General features: G+C 44.9%; 1 protein-coding gene across 1 annotated transcript in view; it reads left to right on the top strand.

Annotated features, from left to right (window-relative positions):
• Nucleotides 1-17,388, top strand: part of TAF3 (TATA-box binding protein associated factor 3) — a 650,271-nt gene that overhangs the window by 140,287 nt on the left and 492,596 nt on the right. The gene's annotated exons all lie outside the window — the stretch shown is intronic.

Genomic DNA, 17,388 nt, shown 5'->3' on the forward strand with positions numbered 1-17,388 from the left:
TTTTATGAACTGTTCTTCATCTTCAAAGACAAATATTCTCTGACTTTTATGCTTTGCGATACGTTTCCAGTTCACCTGTATCGATCTCAATCATTCAATACCTTTGAATTCTGCTTTGACTGTCCACTTGTGTTTTCACTTCTGCTTCCTTGTTCTCAACACCAGTAAGTGAAATTCATCCTTTGTCAGCTTTTGTCACCATTTCCACTGACACTAGGGGACTGACATTTGAGCACCAAACAGAAAGTCTGGACAGTACCATACAGAAGTGTCAGAGGTCGACCAATACCATTGTTGTAATTGTAGTTATGCTGACAAATCGCCATCTGCAACAATTCTCCAGAGCCAATGTAGGTGATTTTCCTTAAGGTAGTTTCCCTAACACCTCCAGCCCCCAGCTTGACCCACTTTGTTTTCTGTGATATAGGTACAGTTGTATTCTACTCCTAATTTGTTGGTTGAATAAAACAGGCCATCTTTCTGTCTGCTGTACTCAAGAGTGATCTTTTGGAGCAGTTACTTTGAGGAGCTCAGCATTCACAAATCCAATGTTGGTTGTTTGGCTGTGATTCACATTTTTCTCCCAGAGAGCTGCCAATGAATATGCAACAACAGAATTATATCTAGGGACACGTAATTAATTACCTCAAGATGAATCCCAAAGTAATTAATGAACCCAAGATTAGCACATGGAATTCTTTGAGGTGCTTTCTGGCCCCTTAAACTTCATGTGTGTTATGATTGTTGTTCTGATTTTCACCCCTTGTCCAACGGCCATCAGAATGAAGTGTCTGTTGACATGAATTTAGCATTTATTTTTCTTATCAAATTGGGGATTACATTGAAGTGAGTGATGACGATCATTTACCCAAAAATACATCAGAAAACCAGCCGACTTTAAGGATTTTAGTAATCTCTACTCAATCAAGAATTTCCTTGCACCAGTTTTTTTTAGAACTTCTAATAGGCTGATGCTATTACCCATTCTAATACTCCTTTTTCCTAGTTCTATTTTGATGTCTGAATCCATATTGATGTTATATCCTCCAAATTGTGTATTGTCATCTAAGTTATCAATTTCTGACCAATTTCACTGTGGCCTCTGTATTGTACTCAAATGGTGTTTGGGTTCAAGTCTAATACCCTTTGTCATAATTCTATTGGAAGGAACCACAAGTGCAGGCACAAACATAATTTGTGGGAGGTTGAATAAAATGTAAAGTAATGAAGATATTCTTCACATAAGAGTCCAAGAGTTTGATCCCTTGCTCCAACACAATAGTTCACCCACCCTTTGATGAATTCAGAACAACATTTAAATATTGGTAGGTTTAGGTTGTTTCCTTTGGTGGGGACAGCATTTATCTAGCATATGAGCAACTAATGAGTTGACTTCAGGAAAATCGATATAACAATACAGTAAACGTTTTTAGCAATCCATCCTGCTACTAACAAAAAACAACTCTTCTGTTCTTAAATTTAGTGTCTCTGAACTGCACATTTTAAGCAATGAGAATGGACATTGCTCCACTAGAAGTCTGGGGAATTAAACAAAATCATCTGACCCAGATGTAGTCTCCTTAACTTTGATGCTCCAATTCGTCAGCGTGTCTCTCTCTTAGAAAGATGAAACTAGTCCATTGATCACTCAGTTAACCCAATGAATCTCATTATGGGATTAACAATTAACTACATGATATGTTACATTTAATTGATTTCAACGTGTGATTTTAAGTGTGAATATTTGCAGGGGAATTGGGGGTTCTACCATGTCCTTTTATCTCCGACCAAATGGAAGGAACAAGGAAGTCAAAGTAGTTTAACACAAACAATGACAGTGACATTTTCCTGTCGGAGTGCATCCCAGTCTTGGTCTGGTGCATATATAACATGCACCTTGTGGAGCTTGGGACAACCACTTCCGACGTCGGTGAACAAGTGTCAAGGAGGGTAGGATCTACAGAACATAAACTAAGTCTACCCAGTTCGGAGTGCCACTTAAATGGCTGTGTTGATGAATGTGGCAATCTCTGTTTCAATTCTAGCTTTCTACTCGTTCAAAATGTGGAATTGTGGTATTGTGGTGTGTGAGATTATAAATCTTTAATTTACTTATCACCTTGAAATAAAGTGAGCATTTCTCATAAAAATGCTAAGTTTGCGAAAACATCCATTAAAAACAAATGGGCCACAAGTATGGATATCTTGAACCGTTATTACAGAAAATATGATTGTGGCACTGTTTAGCATCAGTAAGCACACAACACTTATGTGTGCTATGATGGCAGAGCTTCACAATCAACCATGCATCCCTCTCCGAGCACCTACTAGATTTAAGGTGATGGAGCACCTACTAGATTTAAGGTGATGATAATGAGTAAATCTATTTGAATTATGAAAAAAACAGATAATGCCTTGGGTATCAGACCATCTGCTGATGTACAGTTCAAGAGTTGGGATGAATTAAAAAATTTAGCCATTTTTATTATCTAAATAGGTCTATTATTGGTGTGTTGAAAAGGACCTCACCTAGTGAAAGAGTCTTTAATCAGTTGGTGCAAAGTATGTCTCAGTAGGAACTAATTTAAAAGTTGCAATTTGGAGTCCTAACACGTTCCATCATGTATTCATATTGGAACTTCGGCCTTTTTCCAGCGAGGCTCTGGTCGAGAGATTACCTTTGTCTTCCCTGTGAGGTTCAACATTTTCGTTAACGGCAATGTCCTTGTGCACCAGTGTTACTCCTGAGACAATAATTAGGAAGCCTAAGATTGTTTTTGTTAGAGTTGGCGACAGTATTTATTTGAAAACCTTATTCATACGGTTGTAAACTGAGCGAATATTCCTTTCTACTTCTGCGGACTAATGCAGTATAATCAGTAACCGTGATCATGATGATATTGCATTTCCCTTGAGTAGCGGGTTCTAGGAATTTCTTGTGTTGCCAGTGTAAAATGCATGCAGGGATTGCTCTTTGACAGCCCTATTTTAAACTTGGAATGGGGTGGTAAAAGGTTTAACATTTGAGTTTTTGAGACATTTTAGTACCTTGACTGGATGTGCATATGAGGGCCTTATAATCGAAAGTATCCATTCTGCCGGTGTCTGATACAGATTTGCGTGCAGACATCTTGTGTAATTTAAATGCAATTTCAGTAGTGATCAGCAGAGTAAATTATTAAGATTAGCAAAGACTGAATTACTTCATGTACTAAATAGCCACTGTAAAGACTGGTGAGTCTAGATTAGGTAGGATTAGCTGGTCTCATGCGCTCTAACAGGACAGCAAAGAATATGATTGAGTGCACAGGTCATCAGTTAAGATGGATATCATTAGCTTTTAATTCAGACACCTGCTAAATTTGTGAAATTGGACCTGGAACCTTTAAGAACATGTTATTAAACTGTCAAAGTAATTTGTATGTGGGGTAATATAATGCATCATAATTTCTTGTGGTTGTGAATAAGTTTACATGTGATAAGAAGTGAGCTATTCAAACTCTTATTGTGGTCCAAAACAGATTTTAAAAGTGTAAATCAAATTTCAACCCTACAATTGAGAGTTGGATTTTTCAGGTGTCTCTTCTCTCGAAAAGAGCGAAAATATACTACAAAAGAATGAACATTTTGGGAAGTCGTAGGAAAATTTTCTACCAACAGGTGTTGCATGGTATGATTTCTTAGGAGGCTGAATGTGTCCATTTCAGCACAGTATTTCCCTGTTTATTCATATGGGCTCACTTAACACTCTAATGACTATATTTTATTAATGTTGATACACAAGCACATGATTTGAATTAGTTAATTATTTTGTTAAAAAGATAAATGTTTTTTTTTTCTGGTATGTAGAGAAGAACTTGCAGATATATTCTAAAATGTTTCCATCGCGTTTGTGTTTTTCCATTTGAACAATAAAGTATCGTTTTTTTGGTTGGTTGTTTTTGGAAGAGATCTCTAAACACTTTTTCAAGGGTGTCACTTTTGTGTAAAACAATTGCTCTGCTTGGATTGTGTATTTATTTACATCATTCTGCCATCTAGTGGATGGTCCAAAGAGCTAATGCAAATATTTTGTTAACCAGCCTTGTCAACGCCAATAGGTCTCGTCTATGCCAGTGTCTTTAGCCATGTTGTACAGGAGAGGAGTCGAGTAGGGTAGCTTAGATTGGCAAAGAGAGTAATGGAGTGGTGCAGAGTGTTGGAAGTCTTCTGTGCCCCATAGACTAACACTTCTAAAAAGTAAAATCTCTCGGGAAATGGGCGCATCCAACATTAAGTAGGAAGTGTGATGCACGGATTGACTCTAAAGTGTTTACACGCCGTGTTCTTACGAAAACCAGTCTCCAGAGAGTAAATGATTTAGCTAAAAGAAGCTCTGTCTGTACTTCGCATATACTTTGAATCTGACCTTGCATTAGCGCATGCTTCAGATATACAGAACTCACATGATGCTACTAGCAGATAACATTTTATGCTCTGAAATATCTGCCACTATTGCCACTAACTTCAAAGAAAGAACGGGGGACCTTAGATCCTGCACCTCATTCCACGTTAAAACAAATCATGGTCCTGTGCACTGCAATTCCTGTAACTGCAGTTGATGGGTACAGCTGCTCCGCAGATAGGAACTAACATTTCAAATAGAATGGTGCACCAGGAAAATGTGCAGATTCAAATGATATTGCAGACGGTGTATCTAAAAATAGCAAATGTATTTCTTATTTTCTTCTTAATATATTAAGAAGACGTAAATAGACAAATCGTCCAACCAACATGTTTCGTTCAAAAAAAATTCTTGAACTTCCTCAGGGCTTTCAATTATTGCTTGAAATCAATAGTAAGGCCTTGCCATTGAGAACAGGCGAGCCTTGTGAGGTAAAGAGAGAGCCGGGAAGCGTTCAGGAACATCCCAAAGTGCTCCTTCTCGACCCTAGGATTCTTTGCAGAGGTGGACTGGGAGCGAGAATCAAGATGCTCATACCGTGGCATGAAGGAAGGAAGTAATGCTGTGTCAAGGAACGTTTTTGCGTGAAGCATCGACTGAGAAAAGTTAGAAGCAGAAAATCCATGGTACAGGTGAAGGGCAGGCTTATCGGAAGGGAGCACATTCCCCATTTCTGTGCATTCGAAAAACTGGGTACAATTTCCTCCAATTGAACATGGATTACTGTAAGGAAACCTAATATACAAGCTTAAGAGGATTGGGTCTTTATTGAACCCTTTGGAAGTTTTCTTGAGCCCAAAGCTTACAATTGATTTTGAACAATAATTGAGAGCCCTGAGGAAGTTCAAGAATCTTTTTTTAACTAAACGCGTTGGCTGGATGAGTTGTATAGTTATAGGTCATGAGAATATATTACAATCATAAAGAAGAAAATAAGAAATACATTTGGTATTTTGAGATGCACCATCTGGAATATCATTTTAATCTGAACATTTTCCTGTTGCACAATTCCGTTTGAAATATTACTATTGTCACTACCCTTCAAAGGTAGCATCACTGTCGAAAAACATATTAAACAAGGTACCGCCGGGGGCGTGGCTAGCCGTCTAAGATGGCAGTTGCAGCTTGATTGTGCTCCGGACCCTCCCGGGGGGGAATCATCCTTTATGCCCCGAGATATCGGCGGCTACTAACCTGGGGATGTGAGTATCTGGTCACCAAAGCTCCCGCGGAGGGGAGACGTACTTGGAGCGGCGCTGAAAAACCTGCCTGAAGCCGCGATCACAATCTGGGGCCTACGTACCGTTCGCTGCCACTGGAGACCGGGGCCTGGAGTGGAGGCGGTGCCCGAACATGACGTAATTGGCGCTGCGGTGTGGAATGCCCCCCTTGACTCTGCGACTGTGACCGATAGCTGCCGCCCCCTTAGTCGCGGTCCGCGGAGGTCCCTGTTCGTCCGGAGGCGGCCCTTGGGAGGCGGAGACCCAGCAGAGGCTCCGAGGGTGCTGTGGCCTTGCTTGCCTGGCTCGCAGCCGCCCAGGTGTATGCAGTAAAAAATGGCGGCGGCACACTAGTACGGGGCAGCGGGGATGACCACGAAGAGTATGGAGGCCGCGGGGCCCCATGGTGCCAACTGCTTCCCGCCTGCCAAAGACTCTGACTGGAGCTGGGCTACACATTTGGCCCCGCTGGGGGCTATGAGTGAGGCCGGGTGCCGGCGAAAAGTCTACAGGGCGTTACATATGCAGTGCTGGGCCCTGCCTGCGGCTCCAATCTCCGTTCATTGATTGATTCGGATTCCGACCATAGTATCACTCTCTTCCCCTCCATCACACCTGGAACAGCTGATGACATGCTTGACAACTGACCACTGGCGCTGAACATGTGGATCCTGTGGAGAACGTAACAACATCACTGTTTACGATTACCAAGAACTCTACGCCTCTGGAGCTGTTATATCCTTTTGTTGGCATTGGTCTCCCAAGCTATTGTTACCCTGCTATGACTTGTATAGCACTGTAGATGATACAAACGGTAAAGTTTAGAGATATAGACTAAGTTTCGCCAGGTGTAGGCAATGTACTGTCCTTCTCCTTTGTTTTACTCTACCCTGAATGTGTCTCTGAAGAAACGCTACACCAATCCGTCGGTGGCGGATGGGCACAATTCACCCCAGAGGCACTGAGCATACTTTACATCCCCCCGAATGGGGATCCGTAGAGCCGTTGGGTTCTAGATCTGATGGTAACCACAACCCTTACTGAGGATAGCCACCTCCCTGTTTGCGTATGCACCGTTATTTGTTATGTGCTATTTCTACACTTATTTTTGGGCACAGCAAGGTTCCGAGGCTGCGCCATGGTTAGTTAAAATTGTTGGATGTGGGGGGGGGGGGAGACTCCTGGTCGGGCTTGGTTCATACAGTCTGCACAGGCAGACTTCCTTTTTACTCACACAGACATGTCAGGGAAAGTTAGTACCACAGGGATGTACAATTTCGACACATGGAACGTACGTGGCCTAGGGGCCGTCCGAAACAGGCATCATATTCATGCATACCTTCTTCAACGTAAGGCACAAATAGCATTCCTCCAAGAATCACACCTAACCGATTCTGAAGCAAAAAAAATGCGTAAAAAATGGAGGGGGTCACATTTACTCTACCAACTACTCCGCCTTCACTACGGGGCGACCATTTGGATACGACATAGGGGCACAATCTTGGAGCTAGACAGAAGAGTTGACGATCAGGGCAGATACGTCTTGGTGAAGGGCACTCTGGACGGCTCTTTATTGATCCTGGGCAGCATTTATGCACCTAACTTTGACCAGGACCAGTCTGCGCAGATTGGGTGCAGTGCTGGCCGACTGGGATGGCATACCCTGGATCTTGGGTGGAGACTGGAATGCAGTCCTGAGTATGGCCCTAGATAGATCTCCCCCCACCCCCTCCAAGGTACCAACGCCAGTAAACTGGCCGATTTCCTAACTACATGGACAGATTGTTGGATACTCCCTGATGCATGGCGACACCTACACCGGGCTCATAGAGAGTATTCCTTCTATTCTCCTGTACACGGTTTACACACTAGAATTGACAGGCTCCTTTGCTCCCGGGCCATCATTGATAGAATACCCCACTCCACTTATTTAGCAAAAACATTCTCTGACCACAACCCCCTAGAATTCACAGTAGGATGGGGTCTAGTACCCCTCCTGTTCCTACTTGGAAACTGAATCCACAACTACTGGAGGATGGCCTGTTCCTACTTTGAAACGGAATCCACAACGGCTGTAGGATGGCCCGTTTTGCACGACCCTCTCTAACTGTATCACTAATTACTTGACTGAAAACTGGAACACAGCCTCCTCCAACCTGATTTACTGGGATGCCCTGAAAGAGGTAGTACGGGGAGCATCGATCGGCCAGGTAGTTGGGGTCAGACAGGCGACACACCAACGGTTAAAAACTATAGAACAGCGCTTGAACATGCTGGAACAGGAAGTGTTAGCTAATCCGGAAAAACGAGGGGAGTTACAAGATGCCCACATAAATCATGCAGATACATTGGAAACATTACTGACCGTTGACCATAACACATTCCTGTAACGGAAATACACTGACGCAGATAGATCGGGTACGCTACTGGCCCGCTTGGTTAGGGATAAACCAGACCCCCCTGTCCTAACCAGTATCCGCACCCGGGCAGGACAGATAGTTCACACGCAAAGAGAAATCAACACTATCTTTTATGAACATCTGACAATGTTATATGAACCCCCCGACCCGGCAGACGGTCATTCCATGGCAGCATTCCTGCAGAACCTCCCTTTTCTAGTGATCCCTGAGTCAGTAAATCTGACCCTGCATTAGCGCATCCTTCAGATATACAGAACTCACATGATGCTACTAGCAGATAACATTTTATGCTCTGAAATATCTGCCACTATTGCCACTAACTTCAAAGAAAGAACGGGGGACCTTATATCCTGCACCTCATTCCACGTTAAAACAAATCATGGTCCTGTGCACTGCAATTCCTGTAACTGCAGTTGATGGGTACAGCTGCTCCGCAGATAGGAACTAACACTTCAAATAGAATGGTGCACCAGGAAAATGTGCAGATTCAAATGATATTGCAGACGGTGTATCTAAAAATAGCAAATGTATTTCTTATTTTCTTCTTAATATATTAAGAAGACGTAAATAGACAAATCATCCAACCAACATGCTTCGTTCAAAAAAAATTCTTGAACTTCCTCAAGGCTTTCAATTATTGCTTGAAATCAATAGTAAGGCCTTGCCATTGAGAACAGGCGAGCCTTGTGAGGTAAAGAGAGAGCCGGGAAGCGTTCAGGAACATCCCAAAGTGCTCCTTCTCGACCCTAGGATTCTTTGCAGAGGTGGACTGGGAGCGAGAATCGAGATGCTCATACTGTGGCATGAAGGAAGGAAGTAATGCTGTGTCAAGGAACGTTTTTGCGTGAAGCATCGACTGAGAAAAGTTAAAAGCAGAAAATCCATGGTACAGGTGAAGGGCAGGCTTATCGGAAGGGAGCACATTCCCCATTTCTGTGCATTCGAAAAACTGGGTACAATTTCCTCCAATTGAACATGGATTACTGTAAGGAAACCTAATATACAAGCTCAAGAGGATTGGGTCTTTATTGAACCCTTTGGAAGTTTTCTTGAGCCTAAAGCTTACAATTGATTTTGAACAACAATTGAGAGCCCTGAGGAAGTTCAAGAATCTTTTTTTAACTAAACGCGTTGGCTGGATGAGTTGTATATTTATATGTCATGAGAATATATTACAATCATAAAGCAGAAAATAAGAAATACATTTGGTATTTTGAGATGCACCATCTGGAATATCATTTTAATCTGAACATTTTCCTGTTGCACAATTCCGTTTGAAATATTACTATTGTCACTACCCTTCAAAGGTAGCATCACTGTCGAAAAACATATTAAACAAGGTACCGCCGGGGGCGTGGCTAGCCGTCTAAGATGGCAGTTGCAGCTTGATTGTGCTCCGGACCCTCCCGGGGGGGAATCATCCTTTATGCCTCGAGATATCGGCGGCTACTAACCTGGGGATGTGAGTATCTGGTCACCAAAGCTCCCGCGGAGGGGAGACGTACTTGGAGCGGCGCTGAAAAACCTTCCTGAAGCCGCGATCACAATCTGGGGCCTACGCGCCGTTCGCCGCCACTGGAGACCGGGGCCTGGAGTGGAGGCGGTGCCCGAACATGACGTAATTGGCGCTGCGGTGTGGAATGCCCCCCTTGACTCTGCGACTGTGACCGATAGCTGCCGCACCCTTAGTCGCGGTCCGCGGAGGTCCCTGTTCGTCCGGAGGCGGCCCTTGGGAGGCGGAGACCCAGCAGAGGCTCCGAGGGTGCTGTGGCCTTGCTGGCCTGGCTCGCAGCCGCCCAGGAGTACGCAGTAAAAAATGGCGGCGGCACACTAGTACGGGGCAGCGGGGACGACCACGAAGAGTATGGAGGCCGCGGGGCCCCATGGTGCCAACTGCTTCCCGCCTGCCAAAGACTCTGACTGGAGCTGGGCTACACATTCGGCCCCGCTGGGGGCTATGAGTGAGGCTGGGTGCCGGCGAAAAGTCTACAGGGCGTTACATATGCAGTGCTGGGCCCTGCCTGCGGCTCCAATCTCCGTTCATTGATTGATTTGGATTCCGACCATAGTATCACTCTCTTCCCCTCCATCACACCTGGAACAGCTGATGACGTGCTTGACAACTGACCACTGGCGCTGAACATGTGGAACCTGTGGAGAACGTAACAACCTCACTGTTTACCATTACCAAGAACTCTACGCCTCTGGAGCTGTTATATCCTTTTGTTGGCATTGGTCTCCCAAGCTATTGTTACCCTGCTATGACTTGTATAGCACTGTAGATGATACAAACGGTAAAGTTTAGAGATATAGACTAAGTTTCGCCAGGTGTAGGAAATGTACTGTCCTTCTCCTTTGTTTTACTCTACCCTGAATGTGTCTCTGAAGAAACGCTACACCAATCCGTCGGTGGCGGATGGGCACAATTCACCCCAGGGGCACTGAGCATACTTTACACCCCCCCGAATGGGGATCCGTAGAGCCGTCGGGTTCTAGATCTGATGGTAACCACGACCCTTACTGAGGATAGCCACCTCCCTGTTTGCGTATGCACCGTTATTTGTTATGTGCTATTTCTACACTTATTTTTGGGCACAGCAAGGTTCCGAGGCTGCGCCATGGTTAGTTAAAATTGTTGGATTTGGGGGGGGGGGGGACCCTTGTTGGGCTTGGTTCATACTGTCTTCACAGGCAGACTTCCTTTTTACTCACACAGACATGTCAGGGAAAGTTAGTACCACAGGGATGTACAATTTCGACACATGGAACGTACGTGGCCTAGGGGCCGTCCAAAACAGGCATCATATTCATGCATACCTTCTTCAACGTAAGGCACAAATAGCATTCCTCCGAAAATCACACCTAACCGATTCTGAAGCACAAAAAATGCGTAAAAAATGGAGTGGGTCACATTTACTCTACCAACTACTCCGCCTTCACTACGGGGCGACCATTTGGATACGACATAGGGGCACAATCCTGGAGCTAGACAGAAGAGTTGACGATCAGGGCAGATACGTCTTGGTGAAGGGCACTCTGGACGGCTCTTTATGGATCCTGGGCAGCATTTATGCACCTAACTTTCACCAGGACCAATCTGCGCAGATTGGGTGCAGTGCTGGCCGACTGGGATGGCATACCCTGGATCTTGGGTGGAGACTGGAATGCCGTCTTGAGTACGGCCCTAGATAGATCTCCCCCCACCCCCTCCAAGGTACCAACGCCAGTAAACTGGCCGATTCCTTAACTACATGGACAGATTGTTGGATACTCCCTGATGCATGGCGACACCTACACCGGGCTCATAGAGAGTATTCCTTCTATTCTCCTGTACACTGTTTACACACTAGAATTGACAGGCTCCTTTGCTCCCGGACCATCATTGATAGAATACCCCACTCCACTTATTTAGCAAAAACATTCTCTGACCACAACCCCCTAGAATTCACAGTAGGATGGGGTCTAGTACCCCTCCTGTTCCTACTTGGAAACTGAATCCACAACTACTGGAGGATGGCCTGTTCCTACTTGGAAACGGAATCCACAACGGCTGTAGGATGGCCCGTTTTGCACAACCCTCTCTAACTGTATCACTAATTACTTGACTGAAAACTGGAACACAGCCTCCTCCAACCTGATTTACTGGGATTCCCTGAAAGAGGTAGTACGGGGAGCATCGATCGGCCAGGTAGTTGGGGGTCAGAGAGGAGACACACCAACGGTTAAAAACTATAGAACAGCGCTTGAACATGCTGGAACAGGAAGTGTTAGCTAATCCGGAAAAACGAGGGGAGTTACAAGATGCCCACATAAATCATGCAGATACATTGGAAACATTACTGACCGTTGACCATAACACATTCCTGTAACGGAAATACACTGACGCAGATAGATCGGGTACGCTACTGGCCCGCTTGGTTAGGGATAAACCAGACCCCCCCTGTCCTAACCAGTATCCGCACCCGGGCAGGACAGATAGTTCACACGCAAAGAGAAATCAACACTATCTTTTATGAACATCTGACAATGTTATATGAACCCCCCGACCCGGCAGACGGTCATTCCATGGCAGCATTCCTGCAGGACCTCCCTTTTCTAGTGATCCCTGAGTCAGTAAAAAAGGTCCTATTACTCAGTGCTGCTATTAAGGGATTGAATCGCAACAAAACCCCTGGGATAGACGGTCTCCCAGTGGAGTTTTACCAGACTTACTCAGAGACCTTGGTACCCACCCTGGAGTCTGTCTATAAGGTGGCATTTGAAGCTGGTCATCTTCCAGAATCTACTATGCAGGCCCTGGTCACTTCGATACCTAAGCCAGGCCGAGACAATTTAGAGCTCTCTAATTATAGGCCCCTCTCCTTACTGTCCACTGAGTATAAAATTCTAAGTAAAGCCCTAGCTAATCGTATACAACCACATCCTAAGAGGCTGATACATGAGGACCAATGTGGGCTTTTACCGAATCGCAGCACTTCACTTAATACCAGACGTCTACACTCTGTAACGCAGGCCACCCCTCGAGAATATCAAGCTGCAGGATGCATAGCATTGGACCTTAAGCAGGCCTTTGACTCCCTCTCCTGGGATTTTATGTTCATGACACTACAACGATTTGGATTTCCAGACATATTCCTCAAGTGGGTCCGTTTATTATATACATCCCCCACGGCTAGAGCACGCACTGGCCGTTTCATTTCCGGCCCATACCCTATTCATAGGGGCACCAAGCAGGGATGCCTGCTATCCCCATTATTATTTGTACTCGCAGTAGAGCCCCTAGCACTGGCCCTTAGACAATCAGCGGATCAGCTCGGAATTCCGATTGCTGGGACGCACCACCTAATATCAATCTATGCAGATGATATACTGTTATATTTACGAGATCCGACAGCGGATAATGCCTCTCTACCTGACATTTTGGCCATTTTTGAAAAGCTGTCAGGACTGGCCATAAACCCAGAGAAGTCGATAGCTTATTTTTTCCGGGACTCCCAACATCCATCTCACATACAGTTTGGAAATTATACAATACCAGTAGCCCCCTCCACCTTCAAGTATTCAGGTCTATAGGACACAGTCGGACCAGATCGAGGGTAACCTAGTCAGAGCCATAACAGCCCTCCATGCCAGTGTGACATGAGGGCTTCCGGTTGGTGCTCGCGTCCCGTCAGACTTCGCCGCTGCAGGAGAGTGAACCTCCATTCGAAGGGGAAATGAAAGTTCCTTCCGCGCTGCCGGTCTGAGTGTGCAGACCCGCTCTGGAAGTGAGGCGCAGGCCGTGCTCCTCCAGCTGATTCGTAAACAACGCCAGGACAGCTTTACCTCGCCCTGAAGCCGTAATTGAAACTACAAATCCCAGACATCCAGTGTGGCGTCCGCCCTTTGGTATTGGACAGCCCAGGCATCAATTGTCTTGTTTGACAAGCCACCCCCTCCACTTGCCATTCGTGACAGACTGGCTTATAGAAATACACGCTTCTTTTGAACTGACTGAAGCACAGTGTTGAAAATTAAGATTTCCTTTTGGTCCTGATGAGAACCGGACAAAGGGTCTGGTCTGAAACGCGTCGACCTTGTTGTTGTATCCTGTGTCAAAACAAATGTGTACTGTCAATGGTTTGTTCAAAAGTATATATTTAGTGCTAGGTATGCAGAATGACATTGTAAATCAGATTTATCCCTGCATAACCCTTGCTGTTTACAATCGAAAATATTCCACTCTTTCACGTAGGATTCAACTTTTGTTTGTTGCACGTCTGATTTTTGTAGTTTGACTGCTTGAGTGTTAATGCGAGTGTGAGTTGAGTCAGGTCATGATTCAGGTAACGAGTATGAAAGAGGATGTCTAAATGAAGTTGATTGTATAGGAATTTTTGTTCACGTCTGTTTCTTTTAACCACTGTTGCTGTCACACATTTTTATGAAACATTTTGTATTTTGTCGTTTTTGAAAGTTTGAAAATAAAAACAAACTTTGATGGATTAAATCGAAATCACAACTATAAATTTACTTTTTAGTTTGTGAAAAAAAGTTGGCTACTGTATTAGGTCTCAGTACTGGCTTTTGTTTTGGTTTTTGAAGTGTGACTTTCTGGGCTTCTCTGCCAATCTCGGTGATGGGCAGAGTTGCTGTATCAAAAATGGTGATGCTGCCCGCCTCCTATATTATTTTGTAAATATACCTGTAGTTCTCCCATAATCTATTTTTAACACATTAGATACTATGTTGATTACACTCATTTGGGGGGCTGGGCGGCGACGGATCAGTCTCCGCAAGCTCCAGCTGGAGGCACACAGTGGCAGTTTGGGAGTTCCTGATTTCCGAAGCTACTATTATGCCAGCCAACTCCAATGGTTGTCATACTAGACAGCTGGGAGAAATCTACAAGAGATTGGATTCACACACTAGAGTATAGATCTCAGTGAATTACACTCCTTACTATTACCAAGAGCCAGGATACCTCCAGGCTGCCGATCCCTATTGAGAACCACCATTCAGTGCTGGAAGAAAGCTCTAATCTACACCAAGGCGGTGATCACTTATGCCTTAAATATTCCCCTCATTGGAATCCCTACACCACAGGGCAGATTATCGAGAGGGAGGATACAGGATTGGACGGACGCCGGGGTGGAGGACATAGGCGCATTCTTTGGCGATGGCACCATACTAGACCATGACTCCCTTACATGGCCCACAGGAGCACCGACACGTTTATTCCTAATACACGCAGCTGTGACACATTACATACGAACTGTCTGGGCCCCACAGAGGGAGGAACCCCCACAACATAATCTAGTACATCTTCTATATTATATGGGATCCGGAGGTCACTTAGCGTGGTGGTTGTATACAGGCATTAGAACACATACTGCTATCACACTCTCCTCTCTCAGGACACAATGGTCTGGGAATTCTCCACTGGAGATCACTGACATGGCATGGGCACGTATGTTAGAGCACCCCAGAAAGGTATCACGCAACGCGAAACTAAAATTCATCCAAGCCATGGTCCTGCACAGATCATATCTTACGCCCAAACGGATTCATCGCATGTTTCTGAATTCCCCCCATTGTTGCCCCCGCTGTCGTGCAGACGAAGCTGGTTTTCTCCACATGCTATGGTCTTGCCCTTGCCTCAGTGATTACTGGGGACGAATCTGCACCTCATTGAACACAGTTACACAACTCCCAGTGCCGGCGAAGACTCTGGGTTGTCTCATGGGTTGCCGGAGGCGCTCAAAGAAACAAAAAATACGATTAAAGTTCTTGGACCTAGCATTTATCCTAGCGGTGAGGGCCTTTACTATGAGGTGGAAATGCCCACGATGCCCGGCTGCGTCCATCTGGCAAGCAGACATGCTTCAGTGGGAAAGGCCCGAAAGGGCAGCTCTACGTAGGGAGGAAGAGAGAGGGTTACGGAAACAGCCCATTTCAATGGAATGGGAAGCCATGCTGATTGAGCTTGAAACATTGGATTTATCCTCCCCAAGACTCGTACTGCCCCAATTCCATCTCGTATCAAACGAGGATACCAGATAGCTGCAGACTCCTAAGCTCTCAGATCAGGACTAACGCCCTCTAGTCCTAGACCATGTTTATCCTGGGAGCAACATGTCTGTAGTAATTTACCCTGTCCATTACTGATAGTGGACCCTGACCGGGAGTTACAGGGGGGAGGGACGGGTGGAGGGAGAGAATAGGGGGAGTTGGTTCAGTTTTGTTAAATGTATTTACACACTGCTTTCATTCTGATGTGAATCATATAGCTGATATGCCGCGTCATTGACAAATATGCTAATGGAGCCCGGGTTCCGTGACTAGTTACTCATACAGACTTCACTATGTTCAATGTGCTAAAGATAATGACATAGAAATGTATGAAAAGCAAGGAAGGAAAAAAAAAGACTGTCTCTGATGTATTCTTTGTATGCTCTATATATAATGTGCTGTGGTCACCAATAAAGTGTGTTATGAAAAGAAAAAAAAACAAGGTACCGCCAAAATTAAATCCTTTCTAGGTTTTCTGAACTTTTACAATATTAAAAAACTAACTGCACGGCTGAAAACAACCAACCAAATGTACGCTATAGAAAAGGAGACGGCCATTTTTCTACATGCTCCACCTTCAATCCATATTACTGGTTAAGCAGAAGGGAGATGCCGAAGACTAGAATTGCCTGCACTGACACAATAACACTGATGAAAATACGGACTCCAGATAGCATGTAGTTTTATTACAGTCCCATTAGTCACAAACTTGTATAACCATGCCCGCCCCACTGTTAAGTACATTGTTTAACACCCTTATAAGTAGTGCAGCTGTTAACTGCGGCTCTCGAGGGTCAGGTATGTGCTGGGCACGCTTGAGCCAACCAAAGACTTGGTGATTTTACGCCGGTTATTTGCAGCTTACAGAAGATGCGTTCTTCACATCCACACAAGTGGTAGCCAGCGCAGCAGGGCAAAGTACAGGAAGGCAAGAGGACGCTGGTTTCTTACTATCATTACCTCGTGGTTATTTTTATAATTAGGCTAGACTGAGAGCTATCAGTGCACACATATGCCAAGTGTGCATGAATTCCATAACAGTACGGTCAGTCATATATGTAGCAGATAGTTCGTGCTTAGCATGGAAGAACAAAAGCCGCATCCATGCTCTCCAGGCTGGAGCACTGCAGTCTGTTGCTTGTACGCCTCTCTTTAAGGGTTGTAGTGCTCATGGAAGCACATCCTTATCCAGTATTAGGGGTATCTTTCATAGATTCACATGCCTGAATCATTCCCCGTTGTCGGGATGGGAGTCCCCTGTACATAAATAAAGTAATGTCACATAGACATATATACATTGTAATGGGCCAGAGGCCTCTCATTAGTAACATATCCATGTCCTTTTGTGAAAAGGACCCACCTTTGGCCAAGAGCCAATCAGCTATCACCACCCTCTGGACCCTTCCTGGAAGGAGCTCTAGTACCTCAGATTTTCTACCGCATGTCGTGCTAAGGGAGTCTCCACTGAGCTCTGCTCAGCTTTCCTTCGTTTTCTGGATTTCCAGTACTTTTCTCTTCGGAACTTCTTCATTTGTGTGGGGTTTTCAGTTTGCTATGGCTGATACTCCTAAAAAAGGACTTTTTAGGTCCTGTGCCTCATGTGGCAAAAAGAGACTTCATGTGGGCGACCAGCACAAGGATTGTCTCTATTGCCTCTACCCTGACCACTCTTCAAAGGATTGCAAGGTCTGCCGTACCTCTTCAACAAAGACCCTCAAGGACAGAGAGGGACGATTTTTGATTTGGCTACAGA

The sequence above is a fragment of the Lissotriton vulgaris genome, chromosome 1_1 (assembly GCF_964263255.1).
Source record: "Lissotriton vulgaris chromosome 1_1, aLisVul1.2, whole genome shotgun sequence".
Taxonomy (NCBI): Eukaryota; Metazoa; Chordata; class Amphibia; order Caudata; family Salamandridae; genus Lissotriton; species Lissotriton vulgaris.